A 16,038-nucleotide genomic window follows, 5' to 3' on the forward strand; every position below is an offset into this window, starting at 1 on the left:
TAATTGCTTATACTTATGTAATTACATATATTTTTGGGTTTAAATTATTTGACCTCTCTGCTTTTTATTTCTTTTAATTTTTTAATCTCCCCTTATTGGATTAATCAAATATACTTTTATTATTTCTTTTCCTCTCATATAGTTTAATTATTAGTTATATTTCAATTCCTAGAGACTAAAGCATGCATATTCATTTTGCTACAAGCTCATATTATTTTACCACTTTTAAAAATTCTAGAACCTTAGAGCACTTTAGCTAATTCACATTTTCTGCCTCTTACTTTTTTTGTGCATTTTAAATCTAGATAAATTTTAATTATTTTCACAAAACATTTTAATTATTTTCAAAGCTAATAGTCATTTATATGCATTTTTTTGCATTTCTGTGGTTTCACACGTTTGACAAATTCTTTTAGCTCTTTTTAAAATTGCAGGTCTACTGGCAATTTTTAAAACATTTGTAATAAAAATGTATTCATTTTGCCTTCAACTTTGAATATTTTTTCTAGATATAGAATTCAAGGTTGGCAGTATGTCAGCTTTGTTTTCTGGTTTTTATTATTTCTTTTGAAAATTAGCTTTAATCTTTCAGTAGCACCTTTAAAATAAAATGTCTTCTTTTATCTGACTAGTTCATATTTTCCCTTGTTTTTGTTATTTTAGCACACCTTTAATAATTAACCTAGGTTTTTTTTAAATTACTTTCAAAAGAATTTTTATTTTTCTCCCCACTCTACTCCTGCTAAGTTAAGGTAAATGTATGATCTTTCAAAATTTTGGAGGATAACAACTTAGATCTCTCTGGATCTGGTGCCTAATTTGTGGGTAGATGTTTGAAATTTCCAATTTAATTTTTAAAATTGTTATAAGATAACACAGATTTTTAAGAGAAACTTTTTTAGATCTCAGTATTATAACGTATATTCTTCTATAAAATTATTTCAAGTTTTCAAATTTATTGCCAAAAATGTTCTAAGCATTCTCTCCCTCCTTCCATCCTTTCCTCTCTTTCTCTATCATCTTTGTTTTCTTCTTTATTTTCTTTCCTTTGTAGCTTGATGATATGACTATAATTTAAAAAAACATTTTATAAAGCATTCCCATGAGTTTATTTTGGAAAGGAAGACCATGTAACTTTAGTAATACTAGTAACTTAGTAACCATGTAACTAACAGTAATCATATTGCCCACAAGTCAGACCCATTTAGATTCATCAGGATATTTTCTTGCTACGAGTGAACAAAACAGAGACCTAGGTGTATTACTTCTCTGATAGAATCCAGTTCCCTTTCTGTGGGATGGTGGTGGCTTATAATTTGTAATAGTTAATAATCCTGTGCTAATTCTATTTTTATTGCTCTAAATTTTGATCTATGCTTTTCCCCCTTTTCTGTTTTCTTCTTTTTTTGAGAAGAATATAGGACCATTTTCAACTCACCTGCCATAGCTGGAAAAGAGAATCCAGTTCTGGCCATTATAATAAGTTAAATAATAAAAATAAATGTCAATATAAAAACAATATATTTCACTCAAACAGATGTACACTATAGAGATGTCATAGCCCTTTCCTTATCTATTGCAGTATTTTAAGCAAAATTTTCTCCTCTAGTTTGAATAACTCCTCCCTGTTTGCACATGAGAATTCATCTGCCTTGTCTTTACCCTCAGATACGATTTTTTTTTTAATGCCTGGAATGGAGCTGACTGTGGAGTGAAGGCATAGAGACAAGTTATCTAGTGATTATTTTTTTTGGCTGTTACATCCTTGATAAACCTCGCTCTCCTAATGTTGCAGAAATGATTCCCTTCAGGAACTATTTAGACATATGAAAAGATGCTCAATATCACTAAGCATCAGGGAAATGAAAATTAAAAACACAATGAGGTATCACCTCACTCCTGTCAGAATGGTTATTATCAAAAAGAGAAGTAACAAGTGTTGGCGAGGATGTGGAGAGCAGGGGACCCTAGTACACTGCTGGTAGGAATATAAATTGGTGCAGCCATTATGGAAAACAGTATAGACAATCCTCAAACAACCCAAAACAACCCAGAATTACCATATGATCCAGAAGTTCCACTCCTAGGTATTTATCTGAAGAAAATGAAAACACTAATTAGAAAAGATATATGCACAACTGTGTTCATTGTAGCATTATTTACAATAGCCAAGATATGGAAGCAACATAAGTGCCCAACAGTGGATGAATGGATAAAGAAGATGTGATATATATACATATACATATATATATATATATGTATATATACACACATATATATAGTGAATATTACTGTCATAAAAAAGAATGAAATCTTGCCATTTGTTAAAATATGGATGGACGTAGAGTTACACTAACTGAAACAAGTCAGACTAAGAAAGACAAATACTATATGATTTCCATTACACGTGAAATCTAAACAACAAATGAAAACATAGCAAAACAAAAACAGAGTTATAGATACAGAAAACAAACAGGTGGTTGCCATAGGGGGAGGGAGTGAGGAATGGAAAGAAATGGGTGAGGGAGGATAAAAGGTACAAACTTCCAGTTTCAAAATCAATAAGGCATAAGTGTGAAATGCACAGTGTGGGGAATATAGTCAATAACTATGTAATCCTTGCATGGTGATAGATCTTATATAAACTTGTGGTGATCATTTTGAAATACATAGAAATATCAAATCACATGTTGTGTAACAGGAACATAGTGTTGTAGGTCAATTATACTTCAAAAACAAGCAAACTCAGAAAAAGATTTAATTTGTGGTTTAGGGATTCAGGTAGGGGAGGCGGAACTGGGTGAAGGCAGTCAAAAGTTATAGACTTCCAGTTATAATAGAAATAAGTACTAGGGCTGTAATGTACAACATGATAAATATAATTAAAACTGTTGAATGTTATGTATGAAAGTTGTTAAGAGATTAAATCATGAGTTCTCATCACAAGGAAAAAATATTTTTTCGATGTATCTACATGAGATGATGGATACTCACTAAACATATCATGATACTCATTTCTGGACGTATGTTAGTCAAATCATTATGCTGTTTTACTTTAAACTTACACAATGCTGTGTATCAATTATATCTCAGTGAAACTAGACAAAAAGGACTATTTAAGGACTACTATCTTAAGAAAATACGGAAGATCATTTTTTCTGTTTCTTTACCTATCAAGTTTTGTTTGTATGATGGAAATGTTATGTTCATTAATGTATAGTGTTTTTTGTCTTCCTTTGAAGAGTTTGACAGGCAAGTGAGGTTCTAGGTAATCCTGATTATGAGGGTTGTTCCTAAGCTTTCAGAGAGTGTATCTAGAAAAACTTTTATTTTAGTGCTTCTTTAAGATTACATCTAAGGAGTGACAAACCTGGGATTTCTCCTGAATGTCCTGGGTGGTCAACCAGGTCTCTTCTCTTTAATTGGCCAAATTTCAAATATCTCTCAGATCTGGATTCTGAAACTTGTTAAACTAAGTTGTTCTTTACTCAGCTTTTGGTTACCCATTGAAGTCTCACCCAATTGAAAAGTGCCTTTAGGAAGAAAGGTAGTAACATTGCAAAGCTTACCTCATTTTGTTTCCCCTCTTTCAAGGATCACAGTCTGAGGCTATCTATTGTTCTATATCTGCATATAATTACTGCATATGTTTTGCTCAGTTTCCTAGTTGTTTATGGAGAGAGGCAGGTCTGATTTCAGTTTCCCTATTGTGAATGGAAGCAAAAGCATTAGTCAATATAATTAAAAGTTAAGAATTAAGTTTTCCTTGAATTGGGGAAAGGAATTCTGTTATTCTGTTATGTTCTGTTATATTCTCTAAGGATACTTGGAATGTATTCCAAATTTGATTTAAAAATGTAGTAAGTTTTATATAATATAAAGATCAAATTCCTTAATAGTGATTTCTTGCCTCTTAATCTTAAAGAATGTACAAAGAAGATTCCTTTCTCCAGTGAATGGCAGTCAAAACTTTTCTATAAAAGGCCAATTGTTAGCAGTAGAATGGATATTGATCGAACACATTAAATATTTCCCTGAGAAAACTATCAAAGAATTGACAAAACTAGAACCATGTTAAAAATATACATGTACAGCCCAGAGAACAGATGGAATAAATAACAGAGGAATTTAGAAGTAACTTTTAAAATCCTTGGTAAATGTTTTTGTCATGCTTCAGAATTGCCAATCATACTCTCTAAATCACAGTAATATTGAACTTAAAATAAAATCTGGTTTGCATATCTTTTCTATTTGATATGACACACTGTAGTTAACCTGCCATTTTCAAAAACAAACATACTATTAAATAAATTGAATTAGTCATCCAAATAGCATTTACCTATTTCCTCAAACACTGAAGAAGAGAAAGAGCAGATAAAGATGTAAAATGATAGCGTGAGTTTTTCTGGATCACTAAGGACCTATCACTGCACATTGCCAAACCGTGTACTCATAACTGCTCAGCTGTATCAATTAGAAGAATAGCATTGTTACTCACAGAACTCTGTCAACAGTGTGTTCTTGATTATATAGTTGACTTTAGGGCTATTGAATGTTTTCCTCTTTTAATATTTTCCCTCTAACTCTGACAAAAGCTTCGTATCATATTGAGGCTAGGGATTAAAGATCTCTACTAAATTGACAAAATGTTGATAATTATTGAAGCTAGGTGCTGGTTTCATGGGGAGTGTTTCCTCTCTTCCTCAGTATCAGCCTTTTGATCTCCCTCTCTCCCTTTTGCCCTCTGGCATCAGCATCAGAGGTTTGTATTTCTCCTCGGAACTTTTTATCACCTTGGCTTCATAGCCCTTTCACCTGCAAAATGCCAATCATCTTTGCCTCCATTTATCTCTGGTGGCAATTCCTGTTCTTTCATTTCTTCCTCTTTCACTTAGTCATTCTGAATCTAGAGTCTGCGCTACCATGGACTCCTTGCCTATCCTCAGAGTCCGTCATCCCCTTTCAGCGCTGTGTGTGGACTCATGGCCTGTAGCCATTCACAAAGCCAGTAACCAGCAACCATCATGGTTGCTGTTTACTCTCATTTCACTACTGTTCACTTTCTCTTAGAAATTTTTCCTTCCATTTTTTTGTAGTTCCTGAATCTTTCCTGACCTCATGAAGGAATTATCAATGACTGAGATGAACACTGATGAAGTAGCCAGGACAAGATGAAAGAGGCTGACTGTATTCATGGCTCACTGGGAGTTGGATGGTGCAGGCTCTGGAAGATCACCAACTAAGGTAAATGCCAAATCTGGAGGATGTAAAGGCAGGATCGTAACTGGAATTATGGAGCCAATAATTTAGAGCTGGGAAGACTATTAAAACAAAAAGCAGTTGGAATTGAGCATGGGATATGGGGTTGGGGGAGATAATCCTGAGTGTTAGCTTGTTTATTGCCAGGTGTTTGAGGATGGCCCTTGTGAGCTGGCAGAGACATGATAGATGGGTGAGTCAGTCTGGTTTTAAGACCATAGATGGATCAGCCACATAGCTTTTCTGAGACTGTGTCACAAGCAGAGTTTGAATGGCTCTACCTTATGTTTTCCCAGTGGAATTCCTTGATATAGTCTAGTGCCTTCTTAAAATAAGACTTGTTCCCAAATAAGTCCTTTAGCCCCTACCCTTTCAACAGCTCCAAGCAGTGGTGCGATAGGGTGTCAAAAACCGTCACTGCCTAATCTCGTTCTCTACTCCTGGTTGAATGGGCTGAACATGGGTCTATATACTATTTAAAAGACAACCAGGAGAGGCTGAGGATCAGGTTAAGGGTAAGTTTCAGATAGTGTGTGATAGATACTACTAGCTCAGAGGGTTCTCTCCTTCAGCACTCGATGGAGGGTGCTTTGTGAATTGAGGAGACTCACTAGGGAAGGTTATCCTCCTTCAGTGACCTGGGCGGTGGTGGGAAAACTGGAGGGACTGTATTAAGTGGCTAATTGGGCTCATTGTGGTGTTCTGTTCTGCAACACTTCCTTATGTTCTTGGTTTCTCAAAGCATGTAACAGGGGTGGGGGCCCTATTCACTCAATTCCATAGATAAATAAAATCTGGCCTCCAGCCCAATGGTAGGAACTAGCATCCACTGAGTGGAAGTGTACAGTGGGTCTAATTGCTTCACCCTTTATCTGTGGCAGCATTTAAACTGACAGATGTATTTCTGTGTGTGTGTCATGATTTTTTTGCAACTTATTGCCAGCATTTTTTCCGTATTATTTTTGTGTTCTTTGATAGCAGTAACTTGACTTCCTCATTCAGGTAAGATTTGCAGTAGCTTAGACAAAAGTGATTTTTGTGTTACATTGAGTAGTCATTCTAAACATGAGGTCTGCGAGTGACTGTGCTGTGATTTGATCAGAGGTAAAGAAAAGAATATTACTCCCTAGCCGAGCACACAGATATACATACATCCATTGTTGAGTTTTCAACCTTTGTGTCTTTCTTTTCGTAGTCACACTATTCTCCACTACATTGCTCTACTACACAACATGCTAAATAACTAATTGACTGTTTCATTGCCCAGGGCTATCTGGTGGTCTCACTGGATTATTTTATGTACTTGGATTAATTGTAGTCATTGCTGGTAATGCTATAGGTTCCCCCATTCCCTTTCCCTCGCCCTGTATTAATTTGATTACCCAAGGTGGCTTTTTGTTGAGAGTACTATATACAATAAGGTATATTATTAGCAGTAGTTTTAAAAATCATTTGCAAGCAAATTGCTGTGTCAATGCCCCATAATAACGTTGACTACTTCTATTTTTCACAAAATCCTTTTTATTTTTTCAGAAATAAGTCATATTCTTAAGAACTTTTGCTCTAAAGTACGAGCCAGTATGCATCATAATGGAACCCCCTCCAGGGTAATAACATTACTCCCGCCATAAGGGGACTGTACATTTAACAGTCAGAAGAAAAGGACCCCTACCTCATCTCAGAGTTGTGCTGCAGTTTTTATTTAAAGTCTTTCCCTCTATTTAGGAAAACTGAAGCTTGTTTTTGAACTGGGAAAGGCATTTTCAAGGACATTTTCTATTCTCCCTAATCCCTGAGTGACCTGCCTATGTCAGCCATGCTATTCTGATTTGTAGTTTATTGCTTTCATTTGTCCACTCTTGCTCTTAGTCCCTTTAAAACATCTGTCCTTTAAATCACACAATGCTGCTCCAAGCCTCCCACTCTTCTGCCCATGTGATAGTATCAGGAAACTTTGAAGTGGAAATATTTTCCTTTCTAGGACAGTCTTCGGGTATCAGCACAGAAAGGGTGTCAGTCACGATAATGTATAAAGTTAGGATGAGTTAGATTAAATTTTCCTTACCACTGCTGTTTGAGTTGACTCTTAAAGCACTGGGGGTGGGGAAAAGCACCTTGTTTCCTCAGATCAGAAGCCCATATCAGATGAAATACAATTTTTCAGCTTTAAGGAGTAGAAACCAAGAGAATTGTAATTTGTCTCAAGAGGGCTAACAGTTTGTGCCTGGTGGAAAATTGCCATGTTGACACTTTTGTAATGATCAGATCCTGCCTTGAGTTAGTTTAATAATAGCTCACACTTGTTGGACTCCTACTATGATCCAGGTCTATGTCAGAGTGCTTTATACACATGGCAGTTGTGAATTTGAGTCTGTAACTCAAATATGCAAATAGAACATACTTCTTTTTTCACTGAGATGCAATTCACATACCACAGAATTCACCCTTTTAAAGTGTACAATTTGGTGGTTTTTAGTATATTCACAAAGTTTTGCAACCATTACCAATGCTTAATTCCAGAGAGTTTCATCACCCCAAGAAGAAATCCCATGCCCATTAATAGTCACTTGCTATTTCCCCTTCTCCCCACAGCCTGGAGTCTGCTGTTCGAATTTCTGTCTCTGGAGATTGGCCTATTTTAGGCATTTGATATAAATTAATTATACAACATGAACTTTTAAAAATGTCTTTCAAATTTTTTTAAATTGAAGTACAATGTGTAAATCTCTGGTGTACAGTGCATTGTCCCAGTCATGCATATACATCAATGTATGAACTTTTGTGTCTGGCTTCTTTCAGTTAGCATAATGTTCATCCATGCTGTAGCACGAATCAGTATTTCATTCCTTTTTATGGCCAAATAATATTCCATTATATGGCTATATCACATTTAATTCATTCATTAGTTGATGAACGTTTGGATTATTTCCACATTTTGGCTATTATGGATAATGCTGCTATAAAAATGTGTGTACAGCTTTTTGAACATTCATGTACGTTTGTTTTCATTTCTCTTGGGTGAAATGGAATTTCCGGGCCATATGGTAACTACTTTTAACTTTTTGAGGAACTGCCAAACTGTTTTTCAAAGCAGCTGCACCATTTACACTTCCCCATCAGCAATATATGAAGGTTCCAATTTCTCCACATTCTCGAAGACACATTATCTTTTATATTATAACCATTCTACTGGGTGTGAAATCTGGTTTCTCATTGTGGTTATTTTCCGTTTCTTATTGTCTACAAGTCAACTTATTTTCTGTTGTAAGTTTCCAAATTGCCAGGCTTAAACTCAGTGATTTTTGTTGTTTTCTACCTGAGGTCACAACAAGATCCTAGAAGACCTGGATGTTGGGCGTCAGGAACTAAGTTGTCTGGTCCCTGATTTATCCACTGCTAAGGCATCCAGCAGCTTGATACACATGGCCAATACACGTACACAGTAATCTCTACCCATCGTGGACGCAGAAACCTTTTGTGAGATGCCTTAGGGTTCCATCTGCATAGGGCCATCAAGCAGCTGTGTATTGCTTTGTTCTGCTATGACCCTAGTGTGTGGTGGGTCCAGGTCCACCTTCCTCACTTCCTTAGCATCTCTCTAGTTTTCCTGAATCCTGAGGGAATCTAGCCTGTGGGAAATCTTTTTCCCTTCATTGTGTGTCCCACCCCCCAAATCTTTCTTTCTCTTACCTTCAACTCTGGGGCTTAAGATTGTAAAAACAAAAGCCATGAAGGCAAGTATTTTACAAAAAAATTTTTTGGCCACATTATATATTTCCTCCTAGGCAGCATGTATAGAGTCTGCTTCTTGTTTGGGGGACGACTAAATATTTTAGGGTAGGTTACGCCCTCACTTGGCTTCTTTTAAGTGATACTACACAGGCAGCTACCAAACCCCTAGAAGGAGGTGGTCGACAACCAAAGTTACTATCTCAAAAAGTTACCCAGTCATATATGTATTTTATAATTGAACTCTTACAAACTTAGGAGTATGAATTATTACCCCTATTTTCAGATGGGGATACTGAGGCTCTGAGAGATCAAGTAGAATATTAGGCAGATGATAAATATTGGTTGAAATAATTGAACTTACACAGCATTATATAGTTGATAAGTGATAAAACTGGGAATCATATTCTAAAACTCAAGCTTTCTACTTGGCAGCACTATTCAAAATTTGACCTCATTTGGGGGTTTGGCTCCAAATGCAATCTAACATTGAATGTCATCAGTAAATTCCCCAGACAATATTATTTCTTCTTTTCATACTGAAAAAAAGATGATTTGCATTATAAACATGAATCTGAGGTCTCTTGTGTGCTCTGCAAGTCAGGAAAAGTGTAAATATGTGTGTGTGTAGATGCCATAGAATCTGGATTTTTTTTAAAACTCCTTACAGCAAACTTTGCCATGGTGGCTTGAATTGCAGAAGATTGAGTTGGAGCCAGTGTTAAGAGGAGGGATTGAGTGTTAAAGGGGCAGTATTGTCCTTTTGAGGGGAGTGATCTTCCTGGTCAATGGAGTTTGGGAAGTTCAACTTTTCTGGGACATTTATCTGTTTCTGTCCCCTCAATAGCTGTGGCCGAGTGAGCTGTGTCCCACTGCACTTGGCTCAGAAATTAAAGTCTCTTCTCAGTGTTGGCCTTACTCACAGAGAGGCCAGGTAATATCAGCAAGCAGGTGAATTTACCTTTTGCAGCTGCTGTCTTGTCTTCCAATACCTTCATTCCACATAGTCGCAGAGGCCCCGCTCTGCCTGTATTTCCTCCCTCATCAAAATGTGCTCCTCAAGATACTACATCAGTCATTCATGCTACCATGAATTCAGCTAAATTTACCAGGAGTGTGTTTGTATTTTAAGAAGTTTTTCTTGAATTGTAGGGAAAAAAATATTTTTCTTCATTAACAGAATTTTAAGTTCTGTGGAGCCAACTAGCTTATGGGTTGATTTTCTAAAAGTGGGGTTTATGTTGGGCAAATGAATGCTAACACTTAAATAAGACTTAATTCCAAGCCAGACAAGAACTAATGATTTCCATGTATCGTCTCATGTAGTAAACATAATAACAGAGCTTAGATGTAGGTGTTATTATTATACAATTTTACAGGTGAGGACATTGAGGCTCTGCAGTGCTAGGTGATTCTTTCCAGTTTATTTGATCAATAAGTGGTGGAACTAGAAATTTGACCCAGGAGTTGCTGACTCCAAAAGTCTTCTCAAGTTGGCTGCTAACTAACTCCCTTCATGCTTGTCTTTGAGATCTCAGACAGGTCAGAATACTACCTCTGAAAAAGAGTGAGTTCCCAGTAAATACAAAGAATGACTATACATCAGGCAAAAGAGGTGTGGAATATTATTTAGACGAGGTTATATAAGTGCCTGTTATGGAATAAATATTTGTATCTCCCCCAAACTCATATGTTAAATTCCTAGTTGCCAATATGTTGGTGTTGGGTGTTGGGGCCTTTGGGAGGTGACTAGGTTTAGATGAGGTCATGAGGGTGAAGTCCTCAAGGTGGGATTAATGCCTTTGTAAGAAGAGGAAGACACACCAGAGCGCTTTGTCTTCTCGATGTGAGGACCCAGGGAGAAGGCATCTGTCTGCAAGCCAGGAAGCAAGCCCACACCAAAGTCTGAATCTGCTAGCTCCTTGATCTTAGACATCCCAACCTTAATAACTGTGAGACATAAAAGTCTGTTATTTAAGCCACCTAGTCTATGGTGTTTTATTTTAGCAGCCTAAGCTGACAAAAACAACATCCCATCCTAAAATATCAGCAGCCCCGAACTCTTAATCTTCCCAAGAAATCACTGAGGATTATATTCTTCGGGGCCAGGAGGCTTTGGATTCCAAAAGTTCATATTCTCACGTGCCTGTGTGTTCGTGTGTACGTTTATATTAGAGATGATCATGCCTTTAGCTATTGCCAGCCAGCTAGCCACCATTTCAGCGGTGATTAACTTTTGAACCAACGCTGAAGGGATGGAATCCAGTTAGACTCGCCTTCTTGGGCAAGAGGAAGCAGAGGTGAAGGGAGTGCAAGGAGCAGGGTAAAGTGTGCTCTACAGGAGGCTCCCTTCTCCCCTGTTAACTTGTCTGTTGACACAGGTAGTTGCAGGGGTATTCTGAGGACTGACAGAAATAGACAAATTCTGTAGATGTGTCAGGAAGTTGGTCACCTGCCTTGCAGTGAGGAAAGTGGCATCTGTCATTAGGGCTGTGATTTATGCCTAAGCAGAGAGACAGTTTCTGTAAAGGCAGTTGAACTATGTATTACTGTATTGTCAACATTTCCTTGATCTGGCATTTCTTTTCATCCCACAAACAGACCCAGTTCTCCATCCTGCAGAAACCCCCTTTGTTAAGCTATCAATTTATTTCTTTTTTCAGTAATTTTCCAAACTTTCCAAGGATTTGTATCCTTCTCCCACTTTCTTACTTTTCTTTGGACTTCTGTTTCCCCTTGTAACTGAGCTTCTGTCTTCACCATCCCACTAAGAATGATTTCACTGAGAACATAAAGAAATAAAGCACTGTAAAACTGTCAGCTATCACATCCAAAGGACAGTATTCTACCTTATGCTACTGAACCATCGGCAGCATTTGGCTCCAAGGGTTGTATCCTCCTCCTTGAAACTCCCTCCCGCGTCAGGTGCTATTGTAGTACCCTCTTCCTTCTTCTCTTGTTCAAAACATTCATATATTTTTTCATTCTATGTATTAGTTTTCTAGAACTGCCATAATAAAGTACTGCAAACTGGGTAGCTTAAGCCACAGAAATTTATTATCTCACAGCTCTGAAGGCTGGAAGTCTTAAAGTGTCCTGGGCTGGGGGTGGTCCCTTCTGAGGGCTGTGAGGGAAGAATCTGTTCTCTTTGGCTTACAGACAACCATTTTTACTTTGTGTCATTCACATTGTTTTCTCTCTATGCATTTCTTTCTCTGTGTCCAAATTTCCCCTTTTTATAAGAACATCAGTCATATTGGAATAGGGCCCACCCTAAAGACCACCTTTTAACTTGATTACCTCTGTAAGGACCCCATATCCGCATACGGTCCCATTCTGCTGTACCGGCAGGTAAGACTGTAGCATATCTTCTTTAGGGGTGACGCAGTTGAACCCATAACATTCAACAAACTCGCTTTGGTTTCTGTAATTCACCGACACTGATCTAGGGATTGGTAGTTCAGGTGTACCGTTACTCAGTGTCTACCTTCAAGGAGACTTGGAGCCTAGTGGGGAGACAAACCCAGTCCTGGATTGTGTCTTGGAACTGACAAGACGGAGACTTAATACAACCTTCTGGATGACTCCACAGCCCAATCCTGGAGATTCCCGAGGATGAAAGCAAAAAACCACGAGAAGCCCTGGAAGTGGGAGAGTGACTGTGACAGAAAGGATAGGAAATGACAAGCAGAGGCGGGGAAAGGCCAGGCGCCACAGCGAGGAAGACTCTTGTTGGACACTTTTATATCACGTTGCCTGGGATGGCTAGTGGGTGCTTGTTCCCCTCCACAGTGGGGCAGGAGCACATCTCAACACCAGCCCCAGTTTGTTGGTAAAGGAGACTGAGGGGCAGCATCAGCCTAGGAGAAGGGTGGGGTCAGGGGCCGATAAGCACAGATGCAGGATGTCTGGCCCACAGTCAGGCACTCCCTTCTTTAACCTCCTCATACTTTCCCCTCTAGGCAGTTGTAGCTGAAAGATAAAAGCTTTCCAAGAAAAGCAGTGCCTGGGCCTGAGAAATGGAGGGGTCTCTTCAGGCATAGCATCACTTGATAAGCAGAGAACAGTGAGGGGTGATCAAACCCAGACTGTGAACACATTACCAGTCAAGATAACTGATGCCCCCAGGGGAAGAACAAGTCACAGGCTAAGCAATCAAATAGTGAATAGCACAGCCAAGAGAAAAGATGGAACAGCCTTTATGGAAGCAGAATGAATGGAACAGAGAGATCAAGAATTTAAAATACCCATAGCGATCACCTTTAAGGAGATAGGAGAAGCTACTGTAATGTGAAGCAGGAACAAGCATGTCTGCTCTTACAGGGAACCTGGGTATACAACATGATGGGCACGGGAAATTTAACTGTGGTAGGTGTAACTGCAGAATGCCATGTAAAAGTAGGAAGCCACCAATTTCTTACCAAAAAAAAAAAAAAAATTAAGTGGCAAAAGTAGAAAATAAAAAAGATTTAACACAAAAATATGTATGTAAACTAAAAGCTCACATATTCATAAAGCAAGGCAATATATTTTATAAGAATATTAGGATATATAAGAATATATATCAAGTATATTAAGTGGCTACCTGTTGGGCAGTAGATGCATAAGAGAATAGGGGTTTAGGAAAAAGGTGAAAAAATGAGAAAGAGGGGAATTCAACTCTGCACATTGAAATTAAACGTATTTATTGTACCTCTCTGACCAGACATTCCTAGATTTCTGCCCTGGTTCCTTTTCTTCTTACTAGCACTTAAATATTGACACTCTAATTGACTCTTTTGTTGCTCGGTAAGCGTTTCACCACACCTAGGACATCAATAACCTATTGCCAAATGAGTATCTCTAGCTTTCTGTTTATTTATCTCTGGTCCTGTAATTCCAGCTGTTGACTAGATTCCTCCACCCTGAGTTCTTAACTACAATGAGCACAGCTCCAAGTGCCTGGATCTGGCAGAGAACATGGTCTACAAAAATGATGGGTAAATACTTGTTTTGGTTTCCAGTCTTCTAAAGTTGTCTGTAGCTTCAGATATGCTACCTGCAGGTAAAATGATGTTAGAAGGAAGAAGGTGCAATAATGATAGAGGTCAAACATTCTCCATTTTATGGTTTTCCTAGTAAGTGGCTGGGAGAAGCCCCCAAATGGGATTAGAGGCTGAGCTGCTGGGATTATCCCTTTGGGGCTTTGTAGAGCGCTGTTCAGATAGTTTTAGGACTGGTTTGTTACAACATATTTGGCACAATATGCTTGAGTATATATATACGCAAACATTTGGAGTTGGAATACATTTTAGCTGTCATAGAATTTTATGGTTATCGCACTCTTTAGAGCCTTTTGGTTACCAAGTGAAGCTTCAGGGATGGGCTTCTAGCCTGCCCACGTCACTTCAACTAGAGAAGCTTTGGTTAGGAGAGGAGTGCTTGAGAGCACAGACCTTGGAGCTGGATCCTATCCCAGGCCCACTCTGTATGGCTGTGTGACCTTGGAGAAGTTTCTTCATCTTTCTGTTCTTTAGTTTCTTTCCCTGTAAAATGAAATTGATAATCACACTTGCATCTAGGATTTTGTGAGGATTAAGATGAGTGAAGCATGACGAAGCATCTAGAACCAAGACATCTGCAGAGCACATGCTCAGTGAGCACTCCTATTGTTGCTGTTGTTACCACGACTTATTTCAGATAATGGGACTTGGGGTAAAATTTGAGAATGGAATTTTTTTAAAAGTTTAGGATTTACACTTTCCAGTTCTTTCCATAATTTCATAAATGGAGAGTCCGTGACTCATAATCACGTAGTCAGTAGTAGAGTGAGAATGAGATCTTGAGGCCCCTGACTCTCCGCAGAGTCCTCTGTTCTCCCACCCCACAACCTTATCAGGTTTGGACACCCTAGTTCCCTTCCTCTGTTAGTCATTACTCTGTAGGTCACAAGTGACAGAACATTATTCAAACTGGCTTAAACAGAATAAGAATTTGTCTAATTTGATCACTCCTGTGTCCAGATCTGCTAACTCATATCTCCTTAGCTTAGCATCTCCTACCACCTTCCCAGGGAAAGATCTTTCCTCCTAATTATGGCAAAAATCCGACTCACTCTCAGTTCTTGCTGGTCCAGTGTTTGGCGTGTGTGCATATTTTGAATTGTTGTAGCCAAGGGGATAAAATGCTGTGACTGGTGAGAAATAGATCAGTGCCCATCCTGGAGCTGTGGAGTGAGCTAGTCCTCAGCACATCTTACACTGAGTGAGAGAGAGGTTGCTCCCAAAAGAAAACTGAGCAAAGAGGAAGGATTGATTATTGGGGAGACCAAAACAGCAGAAGTCCTCCTTATTTCCCCAAACTGACTTAACCTCAAAAGAACTAAACACCTCAGAGTAAACAGTCCTATAATTTAAAAGAACTAGGACATTTAGGTTTATATTATCAAACAGTTCACTGCTGGTTAAATCTAATTCGCCTTCATCCTTTGCTCCCCTTGGCTGCCAGGTCTTTCCTGCCCACAAGTCTGCTGATTTCTTGTTCTTTCCTTTCAACCAACAATTGAGATTATTAGGAGGGTACTTTTCTAAATGAGTATCCAAACTTCAAAATGGACCGGGAAGATATGTAAATAACCTTTTAGGTGATTTTACATTGCCAGCAATTTTCCCTATCAGTATTTAGTTATAATTTGAGTTTGAGTGACATACCTTTGATATCCTCTGGGAATACAGCATTTCCACCATGAGTGCTTGATAAGTGCTGCAAGCTATGGGGGTACTAGGCCCCAGTGTGCACAGGCTTCCTTTTCCCTTCCAAGTATAATTCTAGATAAGACACTGGCCTCTAAGTCCCAAAATAACTTAGCCCCAGTCTTGGAAATTGCACCTCTCCCCTTGTGCCCTCATCATAATTAAAATGACTTGAAGCACTCCAGCTACAGTTTAGAAATTCAGTCTTCAGGGAAAGAGGACTTCCCTTGAAGGGATCTCATTTATAGAATTTTCTCTGCCTGACCTGATTGCAAAGCCCCAGCGGCGGGGACGAGGGGAGCTTCTTTTTATTATGGTG

The 16,038-nt window shown here is 38.4% G+C and overlaps 1 long non-coding RNA gene across 1 annotated transcript in view; it reads left to right on the top strand.

The window, feature by feature from the left end:
- The window catches only part of LOC116152246 (uncharacterized), a 54,167-nt gene that overhangs the window by 20,819 nt on the left and 17,310 nt on the right, over positions 1 to 16,038 (top strand). The window contains exon 2 of the long non-coding RNA XR_010380493.1: positions 5,097 to 5,244. This is a non-coding gene — a long non-coding RNA (uncharacterized LOC116152246). The remainder of the gene's footprint in view (positions 1 to 5,096; positions 5,245 to 16,038) is intronic.

The sequence above is a fragment of the Camelus dromedarius genome, chromosome 3 (assembly GCF_036321535.1).
Source record: "Camelus dromedarius isolate mCamDro1 chromosome 3, mCamDro1.pat, whole genome shotgun sequence".
Taxonomy (NCBI): Eukaryota; Metazoa; Chordata; class Mammalia; order Artiodactyla; family Camelidae; genus Camelus; species Camelus dromedarius.